Source organism: Sinohyriopsis cumingii, chromosome 3, assembly GCF_028554795.1.
Source record: "Sinohyriopsis cumingii isolate HCF-2022 chromosome 3, ASM2855479v2, whole genome shotgun sequence".
In the NCBI taxonomy this organism is placed as follows: Eukaryota; Metazoa; Mollusca; class Bivalvia; order Unionida; family Unionidae; genus Sinohyriopsis; species Sinohyriopsis cumingii.
Genome location: NC_142963.1, coordinates 146,225,862 through 146,243,826, shown reverse-complemented (window position 1 = coordinate 146,243,826; position 17,965 = coordinate 146,225,862). Strand labels below are relative to the sequence as shown.

The following is a 17,965-nucleotide window of genomic DNA, read 5'->3' as shown; positions in this document are numbered from 1 at the left end:
AAAAACATAGCAAAGCAGGCACATCTTCAAAAAAGTGCACTGGGGCTAATATCAATCCAGAAAGAATGCAAGGAAAATTTAGCTGGTAAGTTAAAATTATTACCTATTAAAGACCGAATCTGTTTGAGAAAAGCCAAATTAATGTACAGGATATCCCATAATAGTGCTCCTGAATATTTACAATCACTATTCCAGTATCGGCTACCTGGTAATACTCCCCACCTGCGATCCATGTCTACCAAACAGTATAAAATTCCCAAACCAAATAAGGAGTTATTAAAAAAAGTTTCCAATACTCTGGAACTCTGCTCTGGAATAGTATTCCAGTTGAGATTAGAAATGCCCACTCTATTTCCTTCTTCCAAACTCAATATATCCAGTGGCTTCAGAGATGCAGCTAAAATAAATAAATTCCTTTGTATGAGGGCCTCAAGGTAGATTTGTTCTTAGCTAATTGTGATACCCTCTTTTAATGAGGTCACTATTATTATTATTATTATTACTTACAATGTATATGCACTAGTTGCAAAGACTTACAATGTATATGCACTTGCTGCAAAATCTTACATGAAATATGCACTAGATGCAAAGATTTACAATGTAGATGTACTAGTTGCAAAGTCTTACAACGAATATGCACTACCTGCAAAGTCTTACAATGAATATGCACTAGCTGCAAAGTGATGTAATGAACAAAGATATTATTATCTGAGCAATTTTGTAACATCTGTCCCACACCAAATGGTATTGATGCTGATAATGAAGATGAAAATGATGACCATGATGATGAAGAAAATGTTATGATAAAGATAGACCTGAGTGCTACACATTGCAATTGGTCATCTTAATTTTAATGCACTACAAAGACTTCACATACATTCATTCCCTGGAACAGGGGATACAGTTAATTTAATTACCACTAAAATGTAACCTCTACAGAAATGATGAAAACATTTGTCTTTTCTATCTAACATATAGAAAAATGAAGAATCTCTTTCCAGTTAACTCCAATTGCCAGATGGCTACCTATCAACCAGATGTTTACCAACACTGATGCTCACATTTGTGTGGAGGTTGTGGGAGGGTTTTAAAGAAATGCAATCTGGAAAGAAATCTTGGAGAAACATGATCTACTAATTAGTTTGCTTTATCCTTTGAATACAATCATAATAATGTTAGGGGGAGGAAATGCTGAGCATTCTACCTCTACCACAGGCCCCTTTCAAGGGAAGAATGATTGGATTCCCAGCAGGAAGGATAACCCACCCTTCTAACATGACAGCAACACAACAGTTGGTGATATAACCCATGACAACCATAATGGATAAAAAGAAAATAACGAATTCTTCTTACCAAAACAAATTCAGGGCTAATCCAGCAAAGCACTAATCCAATGCCCATGAGGAGATTGTGCCGATAATCAACTGGGTCTGGTGATTGTCTGGGACCCACAAGATTCAAGTCTTGTTTTTGCAAAGCTTTATCATGAAGATAACAACTCAAGAAGGTTGACTGTGTATGCTAGCATGTGGATTGAAATGTTACTTAATGCTTGCTGACAGTTTTCTCATAAGCTAAATTCTTCACCAGGCATATATCTGAGCCTTTGATACTTCAGCCATGATGCAAGGCCTTGCGAGGTTATAAATTCTTTCCCAGCCTTTACTAGAAGAGACTTATTTCCCATTATTCTTAAGAAAAGATTGAAAGCACTGACAGTGTATCAATTAAGAGATATGTGAAAATAGCCATTTTTGATTGTCCAAAGATGGCAACTTAATATAAGCTACTAAACCTGGTGCATCATTCAGACTAGAGAAACATTCAATCAGAACTGGAGATAGTTCAGGCTTTTTGAAAGGGCATGCAATTTGTTCTGCATTCTGATGCTAAAATTATCAGAAAGTATGCCTTGTATGAAAGCAGTTTCAGCAAGGTTTTGGCTACAGTCTCAAAATGATCCAAGTTGAGCTATGTCAAAACCCATTCAAGATTCCATCAAGGAAACAAGGTGAGAAATTCTGACCTAATGAGGTCAAAATTGGCAAGCAGGTCTAACTAGCAGGATTAATACCTTTCCTATTGCATCCAACACAAAATATTCTCCACTTGATATCCTAGAAATTGGCTGCAACTCTGCTTGAAAACTTGTCCTGGTGGAGAGATTATTTGATATAAACCAAATGCGAACAGGAAGAAACTGAAGACTTTTGTGAAGAAGAGAGCCTCAAAAGGTCCCATCTCTGAGGCAATACTCAGGGCCGGTTAACCTGCAGATTGATAACATTGTTGAATCATAATCACTGAGGCCACATAAGGACTTTCAACATGAGCACAGCAGTGGAGGTTATCACTTTCTGGAGAAGGGGAATCATACTGAAGAGTGGGAAGGTGAAAGTGAACAGATGATCCCACTTCAGACTGGAAGCATCTATTGACTCTCTGGTCTGGCATTGGGTAAATGTATAATGGAAGCTATCTGTTTAGTCGTGTTGTTGCAAACAAGTCCACCAAAGGTCTCCCCCTCTCCCAATTCTGAACAGGGAGTCAGCTAAAGATTGGTACTGAGACCATTCCATTAGTGCCATGCCTCTCCTGAACAGTCTGTGTGCCAAAATATTCTTCTTGCCAAGGATGTGATGATGTGATGAACACAAAGAGTAATCCTTTCTGAGGTTGCCCACCAAAGGAGGTTCCAATTCTCCCTTCAATATGGGGCATGTGTGCCTCCTTGTCACTGGAGGTAAGCTATCATGACATGTTGTCACAGGAAACCATCACACAGGAAATCCTGATTTTGTCAATGCACCCATGTAGGGCTAGATTGGCTAATTGTTTATGTGGAGGGAAGATTCTTCCAGTGACCAAAACCTTGAGGAACTAGTCTTTCTGGGAGTTCCCCACCTAGAATATGACACATCTGTGAACTGACAGGAGTGGGTTTTGAGGGTATGCATTGGGACTGCAGTCAGAAATTGGTCTCAATTTGCCAGCCAATATAAGTTTTGTTTAAATCTGGCTCTAGAGAAAACAGAGCTGTCAGGTGAACCCTATGCAGTTTCCAGTTTGCTAGAAGGAAAAACTGGAGGGGGTACCAGGTCAGATGCAGAGTTCAAGGTTTCCAAGAAACAATAGATATAGGCAAGCTGATGAGGTCTTTTGGCTCTCGGTACCTTCAACAGGGCCAGAATTCTATCAATTCTATCCTGTGAGTGTTGAGATGAGTAGGAAGAAGACCCCTTCCTCTCCCCTTAATGGTATGTCTGCACAACGAGAAGATCCAAACCAAATCTGACCAAAGACAGAAGAACAGACACCTGTCTGTCCAAAGATGTGCCAGGAGGAGGAAATGGAATTTACATAACACTTCAATATCTGTCCCTCTTTCGTCCTGCTCCACTCAATCAAAATCCTTCAATGATGTTGCCTCAAGTTGTAAAGATATTAACCTGTAGATTGTTTCTAAGCTTAATATGTACCTTATCTGTGTATGTCAGTCTGTGATGAGAATCCCCCTTTCATAGTCTGTTGTCTTACGGGGACATGCACAGCAAGCTTAACCAGTTTGAACAAGTTGGGAAGAAGTTCTTTATGGTTGTCATGCACAATTTTCATCAATACTCTCTTGGATATCTCTGCTCAGAAACAAGAGTTTTCATAAACATGAGTTCTGCCATAGTTTCACTTTCCTGAATCAGTACTTTGCCACTACTAAGCCAGATTTCTTATGGTTCACAAGGTTTTATGTCCACCAATGCCATAGTTTGCTTGTTCAGACAGAGGTAATTTGGTCAAATAAATATCCTTAATGGTTACAAATAGTTTAATATCTGTTATACTTTACCTGTCACTACTGTAGAGCTTACCTTTTAAAGAACATAAAAATACAACTGAATCGTGGGTTATCTGGCATGCTATCTGTTTTTGTCCAGCCAGCATGTACATCCGACTCTTACATAACAACTTTTCAGGCTCAAAATCACTGTTATTTCCAGTAAAGCTTTCCCAGTTTGAATAATTTCATCCACTTCGAAACATTCAAAGTCATTGTCCTCATTTCTATCATCAGGCTGTATTTGCCAAATGAAGTAATTATCTGGGTATGAATCGTGTTAGGAATCAGCGATTTTGAGTTATGCAGGCAGCCCATGTTTTAACCAACATTTGTGCAACATTTTGCTAAATGTTTGGTATTACTACAACATAATGATTGCACCATGGCCCAATACAACAATAAAATTTAACTTCACAACCATCCATTTCAGGCTGATGTGTAAACAGTTGCTTACCTGAAAAATGTATGCTGCAACAAGCATTTTGAAGTTGAATTTGAAATGCAAAGAACATCAAATTTTCGGAAATAGCAACCCAAACATGTCAAATATAACAATACCAACAGTACAAGAATACCTTGTGCAAGAGAGACACATATGCCTATCCCTGCTGACTTAAAATCTTGTACTTGGCACATTTTGTCATCACTTTTATCTGATTTGACAAGAATGATGAAAATATTGGAAAAATTAACAACCTGAAAGTGTACAAATATAATGACCACTTATTACTTAACCATGCAAAAAGAAATACAGTGTGTGCAAAACTACAACTAACAAGCACCATGATACAAGTCTAAACTACGCAAAAAATTCATATAATTACTGATAATAAAACAATTTTTTTTTACATGATGTAACCAATACATTACAACACTTTTTGGATGGTTGGTTAGAAATCACAAAGACACAATGATTTTAGGATGTTTTGCAGTACTATGTTGATAGCACTAAGCAAAAGCTTAAAAATACATCCAGCTGATTGGTAACCACCTACGTGGTAAGGGGAGGTAATAGGAATAAACTTTTATTCCTTTATCAACATAGCATTTAGATAGAAAAGAGGAAATTTTTCATATTTTCTGGTGGGCTGCATTGGAGGTGGGGGGGCTTGAGGAGTTTATTTTCCAAATGTTCATGTGATTAGGGAATGTATTCAAAGGCGAAATATTCATACACATGTAGCTACAAACAGCATCACCAACAATGGAACTTTTTTCTTGATGTATCTGTCTTTGACATGCTTGTGAGGTGAAACAAGTTTGACCAAGACATGCTACTGGGAAGAACCACATTTTACGAAAAGAATTTTATCATGCATTTATTTTTACGTATCAGCCGCATAATATCTTCCTCATCCGACATACGGAAATATTTACATCGCTCTTTGAAGAAAAAATTGCATGCATCATGAAAATACAAGTATGAATTTACATGCCTTCAGCAGTCATGAGTACCATTTTGCATTGCTGCCACCCCAACCCACAAAATATTCTGATGATTTGATACACTGCATTTTCATTTGACAGTTTAATGAGAACAAAATTGCTAGTTCATTATATTAAATTTATCCAGCTGAGAAGATGGTAAGAACATTCTTGTACTGATATATCCACAACACACCTCTTTCCTCAACTGAATAGTACCTAGCAATCAGGATTGTTGACTTCAAAAACTTGACAACGATGAAATGGTGACTTGCAATGCAGGGTCCTCCTACTGATGTCAAACGGACTTCAGTCAAGAAAACTCCCTAACTTGTACACGGCCTAGGAGGAATATTCATGATATGTACAATGCAACTTAAATATCTTGGTAACCATTGATTCCATTGGGTCAAAATATTTAGATACTGCATAAATCGTCACATAGAATAATTAAGAGATATTTGATATAGTGAACTCAGGTCCACCATTAAATGATGCCAGTAAATACATTGATTAAAAAAAAAAACAAGTTTTATAATATAAATCAACAGCAATTATTATATGTGAATACATTTTTGTTCTACTGAACTTAATCATTCATGGGCAAAACAATCAATTCATTAACGCACAGAATTGTATGAAGACACTCATTTTAGTGCCATATATACTTACTTAAAAGTCAAGACCAACAGCAAATAACATAAACCTTGATCTGCCATCACATAATGAGCCAACAGATCAAGGTCTATGTTGTTTGTTCTACTGAATACTCCTAACAAATCATACACTCATATCTGCTGGCACACTATTCAATGGCAGACTCAACTTACAAGCAAATATAAGTGGTACTGGCCAAATTTGCATCATTTTCACTACTAAAAAGAATCAAAATGTAATTTTGCCATTTGATTTATTGAGATCTATCATTTTTAAATAAGTTGTTATGGTAAAAAATTTCTTATAATCTAAAATATGCAAAAAAACAACACATGACCTTGAAAAAAATTATTTCATCAAATTTGGATAATCAACTTTGGGCTTACTGGTATGATCCAATCTCATAACAATGCATAACATACTGATATGACCCAATCTCATAACAATACATAACATACTTGGATGATCCAATCTCAGAACAATACATAACATATTGGTATGATCCAATCTCATAACATTACATAATATACTGGTATGATCCAATCCAATAACAATACATAACATACTGGTATGATCCAATCTCATAACAATACATAACATACTGGTATGATCCAAGCTCATAACAATACATAACATACTGGTTTGATCCAATCCCATAATACATAACATACTGGTATGATCCAAGCTCATAACAATACATAACATACTGGTATGATCCAATCTCATAACAATACATAACATACATGTATGATCCAATCTCATAACAATACAAACAAGTATGTTTTATCATGAAGCGATGGTAAATGTGTGAAGGAATATGATGTGACAGAAAAGAAGTTCTAAAAGAAAATTAAATACTCTCAATTTTCCTGACACTTCTTCACTTTCATAAGATGACTATGCAATTCCACTAATTAATGAATATATTTTTACAGAGTATGGAACATTCAGAATTTGTTAAGGGACATCCATGTTTCTGATAAGGGAAGTCTAGGAATCTGGAAATGAAAACAAGGAATGGAATGTCTGGGATATGTCAGTCCACTCTTATTTTTCTTTCCTTCCATAAATCAACTGGTTAGACAGCCATTGGGATAGCTCTATTCTGGTGTCACACTACAGAATTGGTTTCTACACGAAGGCGGAGGCAGTGCTGGCTCAAGGCAGCATGCAGTGGCAGTAGTAGTAGTAGCAGACTTTTAGTTAATGCACTAAGACAAGTCAAGTAAGTGAGGAGCTCTGTTCATCAACATACAGCAGAGAAATGTGTACATAGTTAAGTCTGGTAATAACAGACAGACCTGTCAATGGCCTCTTCTTATGAATTTAGAAGGTTACAACCTTGTCTTTGAGAATCTTAGGATTTAATATTTGATTTACTATTGCCAAAATTATACTTTAAAATCGGAATGTTATTCTGTTTGTTTAAATATAGCAACCCAAAACTGTAATAACAAATTATTCTTTACTATATTATTTTTGGAGAAAAACATATTTTTGTGAATATATGCATGGCTTCCTATTTAAATTTGTCAAAATGCTGTGCTTGCTAAAATTTTGTCCTTTACAATATTTTGTTGAGAAATTGTAAATAACAATTTTTCTGGCACTACATTACATGGACATCCATGATATCATGGATGTTTTACTGCAGGTTTCAAACTGCAACCAGTCAGATTGCATATTACATTTGCAATGCATTAAATAAACTGCCAACTCTGCAGATTTGTGAACAACAGACAAGCAGAGTTATGTATAAAGCACCTTTTTTTAAAAAACTTGAAAGGAATTATTCCCTTTGCAGGACCCTCAAGTCTTTGACTAAGTGACAGCCAAAACATTTCCACACTTTAAAACACAACCCATCAATACTTTCATCAAGGGCAGAAAAAAGTCTTAAGAAAATCACTTAATTCTGCATAGATACATTGTAAGAAATCATTATCACATGTAATCCTAAATATGCAAACCTTAAATCTCTCATCTGACAAAAAAATGGAAATCATTCCATTTCAAGAGGCCTATCCAGGCGTACAGGATAATGTTTAAGAAATGTTACACAATTTGACTGAAAGCATCAGTGTGTTTTTTTTTCTTTTCTCAAGATTGCAAGATCCCTTCATTACAAAACATTACAGATTTATATCACTTTACACAATCACTGGACTCGACCTGAAGGGAGCAGGTTCAATTCCCACCACTGGATCAAAATAAATTGGCTACTGTGGTGGTATTTGAACAAGGCAATATATTCTATTTGCCTCTATACAAAAAAACAAACTAAAAGTGTTGCTGCATCATCTGACCATATGGCATCAAACCAGTGTATGTTCACTTTATTTGTGTACTTCAAAATTTCATTTACCACTGATACAACTTTAGTAAATTTAAAACTAAAACCACATGGCACTGTGTGAAATATAAAAGGGAGGGTGTGAGATCCATAATCTTCCCCATACCACCCAAAACAGACAAAATCCATGTTAGGGAAACAAGTATGGAATTCAAAGTGAAATATGTTGGATGTGTTTCCAATAATTTTAAAAAATAACAAAACTTTCTGATTTACTTGTTCAATAATTTTTGGCTTTGTTTTTATATTCCTGGAGTTGTGGTGGATAATTCTCAAAAACAAAGTGCACTGGCTGAATTAACACTGTTTTTTCACAGTTGTGAAGAAAAATTACAATTATATATGCAATTTAAAATTACGTCTTTCATTGCATATTGTGCTTAAACATTCTACAATAAAACTTAAGCAATCCCATGGTACAATCTAATTCTTTTTTTCTACAATAAAATAATCAGAAAATGCAAATTTGTGATTACTAATTTTCCCTATAAAAAAATTAACAATGGTTTCAGTCTGGCATTGACAGGTATCACTCTCATCTAAGGAAGCACATGATCATTATTACAAGCATGATACTTGACAACTAAAAGCTGAGAAAATTTCACAAGACAAAGATGGAAAACATTATACCCAGACAAAATGTTCAGAAGAAAGATAGATAAAAGAAACTCACTAGTACTTTGTTCAGCTGATGCAACAATGTGGAAAGAAAGAGAATGCATTCCAGTAACTATATTGAGTAACAGATACACATAATTTTCAGTTATTACCTTGAATTTAAAAAGAGCTAAGGGCTATTCCACATGTATTTTTGTGATGAGCAATACTTGCAATTTGACAAAGTGCAGGAGAACAACAGCAGATTTATTTAATCTTGTTTGGTTTCCATTGGTGCTGTGGTGGGTAAGCAAAGTTTGTTCAAGCAAGGTAGTTTTAAATGAAATAGCCCTTTGCTACTACAACAAAAATAAAATATATTCTTACTTATCTAAGATTTAAAAAGAAAACAGTTTGAACTGAACTTTATTTAATTACTGCATCATAATAAAACAAATTCACACGTATGGATCAGTATCCTTCCGAGCAGAATATACCATGTTGACTCACTTATAGGTCAAACAACAAAGACCCTGATCTGCCATTGCAAAATGCTGTGCCACATCAGGGTCTGCATCTGTTTTACTGATTACTTTGAACAGGCTGCAAAGACCTAGATCTGTCAGTGCATAATGTGATGAAGATCAAGGTCTGTGCAGTTTGCAGCAACATGTAAGTGAGTATATACAGCAGTGATTATTAAACAGTAAATCATATCTTCAACTTTTAAACCTACCTGATCAGAAATGGAGATATATGTGATTTGTCTAAATGACTCGAGAACTCCCAGCTAAAGAATATTGTAATCCATGTGTGAACTGGCAGCTGTGTAAATATTATGAGGGCTTCTCTGATTTATGGTTAGACTAAGTGTGTGATGATCTTTTAATAGAAAGGAAACGGGGATTTAATTAATGAAGTAAAAGGAACCATTTTAGCAGCTTCTAAGCAATAAAATGCTAGGTCAACAATATGGTATGTGTCACAAACCTGTATGAGAACAATAATACTCAACCATTTATACAAAATGGAAGTCCTGGGCACTGCAATGAGACATTGATACTAACTGCTTATAATCAAGACATACTTAAATCTGTTTTGTGCTGACAAGCCAACAGATTTGTGACTTTTTAAAACAGTGAAAACATGTTTTAGACATCTGGAAAGAACATTCAAAACATTATGAAACACTAAAATTGGTGCCATACATGTCCCAAATGCAAGCCATCCACAAAGTCTGGTCATGGTTTGTGGCAAATGGATTTTAGTTATTTTGCGTAAACCATTTTCCTTCATGGAGACACTCTGGCCTTGATCTTTGACCTTTCAATCTCCTCAACATTTATCTTGTCTCAAATGCAAGCTATCTACAAAGCCGAGTCAAGTCTTGTGGTAGAGAACTGGAACAGTTTTGTGGAAATCATTTCACCTTGGTAAAAGAAACCATTATACTTCTTAACAGTCACCGTGACCTTCACCTTTAACCTTTTGACCTTAAATTAATTGCTGTCTTATATCAAACACAAGCCATTTACAAAGTCTGGCCAAGGTATTTGATATACAAGTCAAGTTATTGTGTGGAAACAGTGTTTCTTCTTCAGTCCCTGTGAAAATGACGAGTACACTTTCAACCCCAAAATCAACAGGTTTCTTACTTTCCTCTGACAAAAGCTACTTAAAAAGTTTTGTTACTGCTGATAGTGGAGAACTGGGTAATTGTGCAGAAACAAAATAAGGAACAGACAGACTCATGGACACTGAAACATGACAAGATTATAAGAACTGACTCTTTTGTTTTTTTGTGCAATACAAAATAGGTAGGAAATAAATATCAAAATCTTCAAAAGTCATTTTTCATCTACACTTTAATATATATCTTTTATTAGTGGATGATTGGAATTGTGCAAAATGTATCATATATTAAAATCTGCCCTTTTCATATATTAAATGTGTGCCATTTTCAGAATATTATCTCAGAATTCTTCAGAATGAATTGCCACTAGCCTCCATTAAAAGAACTTGTTTACAATCTTCCAAAAGTGTTCAAAGTTGCGTGATTTCTTCACCTTCATAAATCAAATTCAAGTCTCACATCTTCAAAAATCTGCCAAAGCCAGCCTGAGCTGCCTCACTGTCTTTGGGGTAGGTACTTAGCTCCCATTTCCTTGGCATGATCCAGCCAGTATTGTCTTAAAATGCCATTAAAACCAATGAAAACAAAAAGCAAACTACTTATTTTATCGTAAATTTACTGCAGGTTAAACTGTTGTAAATCTTATGCTTTTTTTTACTTTCTTTAAAATTTAGATGACAAAATTCAATCTAAACATTCATGAATTTTGCAGCTTCTTCAAAGAATAATTTGATTCCAAACAATGCAATATCCTTCTGGTGAAGTGCAAATGATGTACTCTACTTTACATGATTATCCAGTATGTACTACTTCATGTACTATATTGTTTACAAATGTCCAAAATGTGTTCTCTGATGTAATCTGTTTTATATCAGTGTCAAAAGTATATTCTCTGATGTATTCTGCTGTATAATCTGTCCAAAATGTACTGTCTGATGTTTTCTGTTGCATATCCCAATCAAAAGCACACTCTCTGATGTATTCCACTGTGTATGACTGTCAGAAAAGTGCTATCTGAAATATTCTATTGTACATGAGCATCAGAAATTTGTTAATGTATTTTATTGCACATGATCATCAGAAAGCAAATTTTTAGTAAATTATGTTTCTCTGAGAATACTTACCCGATCACATTAACGTTTGGGATATAAGCCTGCTACCTCTCGAATCCAGCCCTACTAAAAGACGAAAATTCGTCTTTTCTGTCTATCTCATATAGACCAAAGGGCAATAACTCTTGCCCCTTACCTCCCCTGAGCGATATATATTATACGAGGATAGTGGGATGGTTGGGAGGGTTTTTAAGTAATGTGATCGGGTAAGAATTCTTGGAGAAACATAATTTACTAAAAATTTGCTTTCTCCTTCAAATACGTTCCCCGATCACATTAACGTTAGGAGAATAGGTAATAGGAGGAGGGAATGCTGAGCATCCTACCTCCACCCCGGGTACCTTCTAGGGAATGATGGCTGGATTCCCCATTTGAAAGATAACCCGTTCTCCTAATTTCATCAGCAACACAGCCTAGGGTCCCGTGATGTGTGACCCCTATATACGGTTAAGAAGATAGTTAATGAAATCTTCTTACATACGAAATTTCACTGGCGAATCCAGCGAAGCTGATAGGCTGTGCTGATTGTTTTAAATGGGTCTGGTGGTCATCTGGGCTGCCGACACCGGACCTACCAGATTCAAAGTTTGCCTCTGCGAAGCGAAATCTCTGAGATAAAAACTGGAGAAGGTTGACTCTGTATGCCAGCCAACAGCTTCTATTATATCTCAGATCAAAACATTGCGTTCAAATGCAAGGCTCGCTGTAATCTTCATGAGGCGACTCTGATCATGTGAGACCTCAGAGTACGCTGAGCGTATAACCCACTTGAGCCAAGAAGCAAGGGCTTGAGGGGTGATATCCCGTTTACCAGCTTTGACCGGAAGAAAGAGGCATTTATGTGTGTCCCGACATGCCTCTGTGCGTTTTAAATAGTGCTTGAGTGCACGAACAGGATCTTGCATGACTGTTGCTCTTGACTTATCTATGGAAGAGAGAGAGTGAATGATGATTCTTTGATTGCCAATGGATGGTATCCTATTTTTGGCTACAAAGCCTGGTTGTGTCAGGAGGACCACCGAACCATCTGATCTGAACTGAAGAAAGTTCGGGTCACTGGAAAGGGCATGTAACTCGCTCACCCTGCATGCTGAAGCTAAGGCTATCAAGAAACATGTTTTGTATGATAGCAGCTTTAACAAAGTGTGGGCTAAAGGTTCAAATTTGTCTGAATTGAGCCATGTTAAAACCCAGGACAGATTCCATTTTGGAAACAGGGTGAGGGATTTTGGTCAATTGAAATCAAAATTGGCTAAAAGATCTGACAGATCTTTGTTATGCCCAATATCACATTTACCCTGATGGCGGAATGTGTCTGATATCATGGGGCGGTAGCCTTTGATAGTAATTGGAGCCAACTGTTTCTCCTCGACAAGCCAGAGAAAAAAGTCGGCCAGTTGAGGGATTGAGACACTCAAAGGGACGATGTTATTGAAATGGCACCAGTCCCTGAAAACATACCACTTTCCCTCGTAAGCCTTCAGAGTGGAAGGCCTTCTTGCTCTTGAGATTCTCTCCACAATCGAAGGTTTAAATTGTTTGTCTCGCAAGGCTGTCCGGACAAGAGCCAAGCGTGAAGAAGAAGACGGTCCAGGCAGGGGTGGAACACCCGTGACCGTGGTTGTTTGAGAAGATTTGGGCTGGTTGGAATCTTCCTGGGTAGATCTATTGCTGGATCAAGTAGATCGGTGACTCAGGACTTGTTCCATCTGAGAGGGGCAATCAGAATCATCCGACAGTTCTGACCCCTTAACCTCTGGATTATTTTCGGTACCAAAACCGTGGGAGGGTAGGCGAATGCCCACAACCCCTCCCAGCTGATTGACAGAGCATCCATGGCCCAAGCCTCTGGGTCTGGAACCGGAGAGACGAAGATGGGCAACTTGCGATTCCACCTTGTCGCAAAAAGATCGATCATCGGACACCCCCAAAGTGTGAAAATCCGAAGAAAGACTGACTGATGGAGTAATCATTCCGTGTGAATGACTTGACCTTTCCTGGATAGAGTGTCGGCCAAGACATTGAGTCTGCCGGGAATGTGTCTGATTTGTACGTTGATGTGGAGGTTGTCACACCAACGTGGAAACTGCCAGATCAGAATGCACAGGTCTGGTGATTTGGTGCTCCGTTGTTTGAGGAGGTAAGTCACCAACACAGAGTTGTCTGCCATAATGAGGACAGTTTTTCCTGAGAGTTGATCCTTCCAGAAATGAAAGGCATTGATGACAGCCCTCATTTCTGAAAGGTTGATGTAGAGAGTCCTCTCCCCTGGCTCCCACGTGCCGCTGACTGTACGAAGTCCGGCAACAGGTGGGCACCCCAACTGTAGGTACTGGCGTCGGTACATACCGTTATCTCCGCTTGGGGTGTCTCCAGAGGAATCCCCGTGGACAGCAAACCAGGGTTGTGCCACTGATGCAGGAATGATTGTATCTCGGGCGTGATCATTATTGTTTGATTGAGGGGACTTGAAAAGGGGCGCCATTGTGCCAGTAACGCCATTTGTAAGGAACGCATAAAAAGACGGCCAAGCGGGATCAAGTCTGCCGCCGCATTGAATAATCTGAGGAGTTGCAAGAATTCTCTCGCTGAAATCCACTTCCTGTTGGAAATGGATTTGATGAGTTCAACGATCCGGATTACGCGAGCGCGAGGAAGCCGTACCAGATTCAGATCGGTGAGAAACTCCATACCCAGATGGACAAAACGCTGGGATGAACGGAGATCGGACTTTTTCCAGTCCATGAGAAAGCCTAGATGATGTAAAAGTGCTAAAAGATCGTTTCTGCCTTTGAGCAGAACAGAACTTACCATATGTTTCTGGAGGATGTCATCCAAGTACACTGCCGTCCCTGTAGATGAAGTCGAGCGGAACAGGGTGACGACGCAATCCATAACCTTGGTAAAAGCCCAAGGGCTGATGTTGAGGCCAAAGGGTAGGACCTGGAACTGATAAACCACGTTGCGGTAAGCGAATCAGAAATTTCCGTGACGTGGGGTTGATAGGTACGTGAAAATATGCATCGGTCATATCTAGACTGACGGCATACTCGTCCTGCTGGATGACGGATTGATCTCGCCGTTTCCATCTTGAATTTCGGTGGTAAAATGTATTGGTTGAGGCGACTCAGGTCGATGATCGGCCTCAACTTGCTGTTTGCCTTCTGGATACGAAACAGCCTGGAATAAAACCCCGGCGATTGCATTTTTTTTTCTTCACAATCTCCACCACCCGTTTTTCTATGAGCGACCGTATCTACTGTTGTAGAAAGGCATCCTTCTCCCGATCGGACGTTATGTCCGTGAAGAGGGGAGAGGAGGATGGGGGGGGGGCGGGGGGCATTTGGATAAATGAAATCCGAAGCCCCTCCGAAATGACCTGGATCACCCAATCGTTCTGAGGAAAAAAGGTGGTCCAGTGGTCCTGAAATTGCAGGAGGCGGCCGCCCACAGGTAGGATGTATGCGGGAGGTGGTGAGGGTATGTCAACTTTTAGAGTTAGGAGGCTTGAAGACGGAGAAACTTTGTTTCTTACTGCCTCTGTATGGTTGCCTCCTAGCTTGATTAGACTGTTGTCTCCTGGCATTGGGTTGGGATCTGTACCGCACATTTGATTGTAAGGATCCCTTGTCCCTGGTCTGCCAATCATCCCTCCGCTGTGGCAGGTGATTTTTCTATATGCCTGCAAGGGTTGGGCAGCGAGTTGGAGTGGCAGTTCCTGAGCTGCCTGCTTCCAAGCTTCTTCAATTTTTCCTCCAAAGAGTAAAGGCGACCCAAACGGAGTTATCCGTAAAGCCAGAGTATGATGGGGCTTGAGTGACGTGGACCGCAGACATGCGACACATCGTATCAGGTCTAAGTTGGCAGAAGCAGTCAACGCATTAGCCATGGAATGGTGAGCTGCCCTGTTAATAACTCTAGCAATCCGGGCCGTCGCTTCCCAAGCGTGGTCATTGTCGGATTTTTCTGCGAGTCGGAAAATGGCTAATGAAGCCAAGTCTAACAATGAAGATGTAGCGACTACATTCCGGACTAGCTTTGACGTGGCATGGAACACATTTTTGTCCACTCTGTAAAACAGTGGAGCGGACATGTGAACTGCTGCCATATTTTTGTCCAGGGCTGGAAGATCCATACTGAAGGCGTCTGAATGAGTTTTGTACCAGCGACACGAGAACATCGCTGGTACTTGGCTTTCTTTGGCTTTTTGGATCACCTATTCGTCCTGATAGACGATCATTGATCTCCTTAATTTTTATGCCGACTGGGGAAGGAGCCAGAAGGACAGCGTCTCTTCCTCCCCGTCAAGATCTACAGACGCCTTAACTTTGTAGTCTTGAGTGGCGGTAGGAGGTGGAGGGCATTCTGAAGTTGCCAACACCCTATAAATTTCTTCCACTGCCGCCTTGAAGCCAAACTCAGTCTGTTCCATGGTTGGATCTGTGTACGGCTGATTTGCAGGAGTTTCGTCACCCTCACTGTGTGCCGAGTCGTGTTCTGGAATAGCTTGCATTTCTGGATAGAGCATACCAGGTGGTATAGATGACGTGATTCCGTCATCCTTGACACTGTCACTAACTCTCCCTTGTGGATAAGCTGTGAACATATGGACGGCTGGCCCTGCCGGCTGGTTTGTCTGGCTTGTGGTCGGCCTGAATGTTGGCGACGGTCCTGCTATCACTGGTACCGGCTGCTCCAATGGCCTGGCTGGGCGGACAGATTTCTCACTAAAATCTCCGCCATAGTATTGGTATGTTGCCGGCGGTACAGCTTGACAGACGGATTTATCACTAAGATCCCCGTAAATCATATTTGGTGGGACCGTTTTAGCAATAGGGTCCCCATGCTGGGACAGCTGGATGGCCGGTGACATAGAGGTTGTATAATGAAATGGATCGAATGGATCCGATAAAAACCCCATGCGTCCTTACTTACAGGCCAGAAGGCCATGATCGGACATGCAGGGGGACTTACACCCACTGGGCAGCCTAAAATTGGGGGAACATTCCCCCAAAGAGGCAGAAAAAGCTGTGGAAGCGAGTGAGGGAAATAAGGGTAATATCTGGCCTGATGTCAACAGCTGCATCATTGTTTCCTGGACCAAACGACGCATCTGTTCAAAGGTGGACTGTTGTACCCTGTCAACATTATTTTCCTCCATTGCCGCTGACGTTACTGTGGCTGACGGTTGCAAACGACGAACTTTAGGTGGAGGGGGGACCCCAACGTCCCCCACAAGACTCGCAATGGAGGCTGTCTTCAGATGTATACTGAGGACATCAATGCTATCTTTCTTCGACTTATTCCGTCTATCCCTTCCTTTTGCTGCCTTCTGGACTACATCAGCCCATGTTTGCTCTGTCCAAGTATTACACACGCTGCATGGTATAGATGATGTACACTTGGTACATACAATACAAGAGTCATGGTTGTCTTCTTTTGCTTTGAACATTATGCATTTCATGCATTTGGTTGACATTTCTACTGAAACGACACAAGAAAAGAAAACAAAGCACAAATTAGCAATTCAGCATGTTATTAATTCGCTAATACCACAAACATTACTAACGGAGTAAGTGAAATTAGTCAGTGTCATGTTAACTCTTAATTGACAACACGAGTTCAGCGATAGCGTGTGTAACATGGTCTTCAGTAGATGAAATCCGTAAGGGTGACAAAGTCACTCAATTTTGAAAAAACTGTTAAAATAATGTATACAACCTGTAGAAGAATGATTGTCCAACGCAATAAATCCAAATTTAACTTCAGATGGTCCAATTTAACGTTAAGATGGCTTGGATTGTTTGGAGGTATAATGTACGTGTTATCAATACAAGCGAAGCTTAAAAACTAGTGACACCTGGCGGTGGTAAGGGGAGGTAAGGGGCAAGAGTTATTGCCCTTTGGTCTATATGAGATAGACAGAAAAGATGAATTTTCGTCTTTTAGTAGGGCTGGATTCGAGAGGTAGCAGGCTTATATCCCTAACATTAATGTGATTGGGGAACGTATTTGAAGGAGAAATACTCTGATGAACTCTATTGTGTCTATCAGAAATATACTCTCTGATGTACTCTACTGCGTAAGACTCAGAAATATACTCCCTGATGTACTATTTTGTGTATGACTCAGAAATATACTCTCTGCTGTACTATTTTATCTTCAGAAAATACTCTCTGATGTACCCTATTGAGTATTACTGTCAGAAATATAATCTCAGATGTGCTCTATTATACATGTTCATCAGAAATATACTCTGATGTACTCTATTGTGTATTACTGTCAGAAATATAATCTCAGATGTGCTCTATTATATATGTTCATCAGAAATATACTCTGATGTACTCTACTGT

The 17,965-nt window shown here is 39.1% G+C and overlaps 1 protein-coding gene across 1 annotated transcript in view; it reads right to left on the bottom strand.

Moving 5' to 3' along the window:
• Nucleotides 1-17,965, bottom strand: part of LOC149804082 (histone lysine demethylase PHF8-like) — a 111,585-nt gene that overhangs the window by 61,808 nt on the left and 31,812 nt on the right. The gene's annotated exons all lie outside the window — the stretch shown is intronic.